Source organism: Alosa pseudoharengus, unplaced genomic scaffold (assembly GCF_046254945.1).
Source record: "Alosa pseudoharengus isolate Yale_2024_CS ecotype anadromous, Long Island Sound unplaced genomic scaffold, YU_APseudo_1.1 YU_APseudo_1.1_scf_20, whole genome shotgun sequence".
NCBI lineage: Eukaryota > Metazoa > Chordata > Actinopteri > Clupeiformes > Clupeidae > Alosa > Alosa pseudoharengus.
The window spans coordinates 9585852-9591054 of record NW_027468664.1 but is presented as its reverse complement, the minus strand read 5'-3'; the positions used below and the strand labels follow the sequence as shown (position 1 = coordinate 9591054).

The following is a 5203-nucleotide window of genomic DNA, read 5'->3' as shown; positions in this document are numbered from 1 at the left end:
CTGGATCAGGTTCTTGTAAAGTACAACAGGGTTGGAATGTTCTTTTGAAGTGTCTGGAAACCATTTTGAAAGAATTGTGTCATATTACTGAATGTTCTGTGTCTTAAAGGATAATTCCGGTGTGATTCTGACCTAAAGTGTGTTGAAACATGATACCGAGTGTGAACGAATGTCTCATAGCTAACCTCGGCTGGTCCCCTGCACTCAGAAATCTGGCGCTAGTTAGCCAATGCTACCAACAGTGTTTTGTTGCAGTGCCTCGGGCATCGGCCTAGCCATGCAAATAAATCACTGGTTTACACCATTTACGAGGCTCAAAGTAGCTCCATACTTCATTGGTAGACTTCTGAGGGCCTTGACATTTAAAACGAGACATGGAGAACTTTGAAAAAGCACTGGTAGTTTATTTACAAGACGATTTATACAGACAGTACCTTAAGGAATTTTACCGTTCGACGCCATCTTGAATTTAGTCACGATAAGTCGAGCAACGAGTACGAGCGAACAGGTATGATAAGGGATCAGATTCCAAAAATAATTCAGTGGAAATGCATGAATTCAGTTGCTTCCAGTAGCAGCAACTGGAATCCATGCATTTCCACAGAATTATTTTTGGAATCTGATCCCTTATCATACCTTTTTCTTCGTTTGTTTGGCTGGTAAATGGTGTAAAACAGTGATTAATTTGCACGGCTAGGCCGATGCCCGAGGCACCGCAACGAAACACTGTTGGTAGCATTGGCTAACTAGCGCCAAATTTCTGAGTACAGGGGACAAGCCGATGTGAGCTATGAGACATACGTTCACACTCGGTATCATGTTTCAACACACTTTAGGTCAATATCACACCGGAATTCTCCTTTAAATGTAGACTTTCTGGTCATCACGCCAAGGCAATAGATTGTCCTAGATTACCACTGTGAGAGTGTAGACCAATGCATTTTAATTGACATTGTTTTCAATGGTGACACTGTAATGTGTAGAGCAGTGTCTGATGTCCATGTTAGTTTTGTCGAGTGGGTTTCCCCATACCACTGGTCCTCACTGTCTGATTCATGTGTAAGTGAATAAAAGAAGAATCCATAAATACTCTGCATGAATGAATGAATGAATGATTAAAGTCAGTTACACAAAGTAAATATCACACTGAATGATTTGTTCATACATATAGACCAAATGTATGTCTCAAAACTGAAAACAGAAGCACTGGAAAAAACATCACACAAATATTTTTATATGTTTTTATTTGGTAGCATTTCTGTCCAAAATAATATGGCACAACATATCCACTGAATGTATTTCATATAACAGCTTCATCTGTGACCTTTGATACATCATTCAGATTCTTCATCCAATAATCTCCTTGAAAGGTTTTTTAAACTGTACAGAAGGAAGTAGCATACTGAGGATCGAAGGAACAGGGGAAATGAAGGTAAAGGAAACATTCAGATATCTATTAAACAAGGGTATGTACACGTTGACTGTAGCTCATCCAAATGACATAGAATGCATACTCTATATACAAGGCAAACAATAAGCTGTTGACAGACAACTCTTCTACTGTATGGGAAACAACAATCCACAGAGGGGAAGTGTACAGTGGCAATCTACATACTTAGGCAACTGAAAAAATATCCATCTGTTTTTGGAAATCTGATACAAGGAGGTTATCAGTACCTATGACTCCTTATGTCAGTAGTGATTTATATTTATGCATTTATTTTTTTATTTTATTTATATACTTTTAAACATCTCATTTGAGCTCTACACATTCAAGTGCATTCCCTCAAGATGCAGTCTTTTGGTCGTGACTTACAAAAAATCACCCCCCCCCCCTTAAATCATATATAATTTACAAGATATGCAAAGTTGTAGTTGAAGATGTCCTTGGTTGAGTGTTTGAGAAGTCACACAGTTTCTACAAGATGTCCATTTCTCTCTCTCTCTGTCCTCTGAGGATTCTTCTTCGCACACATGGCTCAATGACGCCTCATTATCGCGGACTTTCCTCGTCCAGGTGCAGCCATGTTTTTCCTTTCTTCCGACACAAAAAACAAACAAGCAAGTGGAGCAAAAAGTCAACAAAACAAGCTTTAGAAAAGTATGCTTGGAGTTGCCATAGCTATACAACTCCCATGTTCATGAATCTGTACCAGAGCGATCAAAGTATCTTGTACAAGCGCAGGACAATAGCTGTTGTCCAACCAAAGTTTCTCTTGTTGTCTGTCTCTCTTTCCCCTCCTCACGGAGTCCCTCCAATCCCCTAAAACAAATAGTTCACAATTCTGTCCCGTGGTTCACAACCTCCTGGCTTCTGATTTAATGTCCAATTATCCCCTTGTTGCTACTGACAAATTCTTCAGCTCCAGAATCAATGCCTTGTGAGTCACCAGTTCTGTCCTTGAATAAACCTTTATGATACACTTTCTCCCCCTCTACAACAATGCAGCAGATGCAGTTATAAAATGACATACAAAAGAACTTTTCTTTTCATAATTACATATGTGAATACAGAGTCCATTATTCTTCAATGACTGGTGGACTCGTGTCATTGTGTGAGTCTTTGGCAGCCATTTTCTTTTGAGTGTGGTATGGCATTTTGAGAGAAATACTTTTTTGTTGTTTTATGGTCCTGGAGTCGTGTTATACTACATTGGTACTTGTCTCTGTAAGAGGAACTGCTTGGCTTTTATGTCCAGTTCACATTGTTTTCGATGCCTTCACAGGTTTGTGTTGTTTAGTAGCTCCATTTTATAGCACATATTGTACACATTTCATTCCCTATCACACTGGGACACACACACACACACACACACACACACACATACACACACACACGAACACAAACACACTAACGCAACCACATTTAAAACACACAAACACAAGACATTTTGATACACACAGTAAATACAGTACAAATAATGAACTTCATCTAAAGGAAGTAATGATAATCTACTGACTATTGTGCTTTAAGGCCTGAATGTGCCCCGGTATTAGAATTGTATTGATCTTATTACCATTATTCACTTTTCCTGGGAAATGTCATTTTCAAATCTCCCAGAGTAGTCTGTATTAATTGATTGGTGTTCCAGAAAAGAATCTTGTGCTTTTTTTTTCTCAACAAGTCAATGTCATCACACACACCACTAAACCCTAACACACATTGGTCAGAGTTTGGTTTTGCATCCATTCTTATCCTCCTTGTTCAATGCTATTCCCCACACAGCAACTGTGAACGGTCCTCCTTCACTGCTAACACTCACACAGTAGCCTTACATTTGGGAACAGCAGCAGCAGCTTGCAATGCCTTAAAATATACAACATAAACGCTTGTGTAAATTCTTTAGCACGTTGTCTCACGGGTGGCTTCAGATCATTAGGCACTTCATCATGTGGGGTATAAGCATAACAACAGGGGCGCTTGCAAGGGAGAGAGGGGCAAGGAGGGTGGGGGGTAGTTTACAGACCTCAGAGTTAGAGGACAGAGGCCAGTCATCATGCCAGTGCTGGGTAGGATCATGCAATCTTAGGAAAAAACTCAACACTGTTTTGGCAGTGGGGAGAGTTGTCATCTATTTAACTTTCCACTTCCAACTTTTCATCCAACTTTCCACAACTTCCACTTAGTGTGGAATCTGTGTTAATAACGGAGTGTTCTAAAGTGTGTCAATTTAACACATCCAAAGACTTCTGTTTGCCCCTGTGACACACACAGACTGCCATCATGTGTAATATACATTTATATATACATATAATAAGTGATATCTGCATACCAAGGAAAAACGGTTACCAAACCAAACCACATAGAAATGAAAAGATTGAAAGTAAAGCTCTCACTAACTAACATCAGGTCAAAACGAATGTCTTATATAGAAATCTATTTACAATACTAGCCCTTTGTTTCAAGTTGTGCGACATCTCACTGTGTTTCAGTAAAGTCACACTTTGACAGCAACTATGTGCTGGTGACGCCACAAAGACAGTGTTTATGGAATGAGTACGACAGGAAAATGGCAGTTTTACGAACTGACTGTCTCACTCTGTGTGAAGTGAAACATGAAATCGGGGGGTTTATGAGCGAAGTGTCTGTGTCTCTCTGTGTGTGTGTGTCTCTCTGTGTGTGTGTGTGTATGTGTGTGTGTGTGTGTAAAAGCCACGAAATTGGAGCTGCAGTTTATGCCTGTGTGGAGCTTTACAGGGATTCACTCCCGGCCTCGTTCTCTTATGGGAGAAGAACCATGCGCGCTCAGCTTTGTTTATCTCTGAGCGCTCGAGTCATCATGGGTCAACACGCCTGTGCCGCAAAAAACGTCTGCCTGCCCTGTCAGGAATTTCTCTGGCGGCTTTTAAACATGTTAGCCACACGCAGGGAGTCTCACAGCACTGACTGCGGTCTGCAGTGTGTCTTCCAATAGAGCTCTCTGTCAACGACACTTCAAAGAGAGCCTGGCTCTTTCCGTCCGTCCAGCGGAATGGGACCGTCTGCGACAACTCCCACTTGGTCTGTCAGCGACGACGGCGTGAAAGCGAATGTAAGCTCTCAGCTGGCCTTTCCGTGGGATCTCTCAGAGTCCCTCCTCCACTTTGTCTTGCGTTCTGACATTGTGTTTGACGTGTTTGGAGGAGCCGAAAGCAGCTCTGTCCCATCCAGCAATGTTTTATGCTGTTTATGGGCATGCCAGTGGAAGGGCGGCGGTGCCGAACGCCTCGGCGCTTTTAAAAACGCGGGTGAAAGAGCACTCAGCACACACGCTAAGCGTCGCTTCTCATCTCTCTCTCTCTCCCCATCTCAGATGGAAACCTTTCACTCATCCCATCTCGACTGGGGTGATTAGAGCATGACAGACGTCCTCCAACACCCATCAGACCGACATCCATGGGGGTGATGGTGGTGGTGGGGTCGGTGAGGGGGACACACACACAAAAGCTCACACTCTCCTCCACTTGTGGTGGCGAGCACTTACTTCTCCTCGGCTATCACTCAAACGACAGCTTAGCCTGAGATTAATCAAGCGTCCCCGGCGAGCGATGGGCAGAGAGAGGCTCTTAGCTGCCACCGGGACGTGTGACAGATGACACCTAGACATGAGTCCACTTATCGGACTGACGGATAACTGGGGATGGCAAACTTGGATGAGCGCCTCTCTTTCTCTCGCACACACACACACACACACACCCACCCACAGCTATACAGCGAAGGTGT

At 42.6% G+C, this 5203-nt stretch overlaps 1 protein-coding gene across 1 annotated transcript in view; it reads left to right on the top strand.

The window, feature by feature from the left end:
- Positions 1-170, top strand: part of ptn (pleiotrophin) — a 37672-nt gene extending 37502 nt beyond the window's left edge. Inside the window, exon 5 of the mRNA XM_076297294.1 lies at positions 1-170. This exon is cut by the window's left edge and continues 388 nt beyond it. The gene's annotated coding sequence lies outside the window, so the exon portion shown is untranslated.
- The last annotated feature ends 5033 nt before the right edge of the window (positions 171-5203 follow it).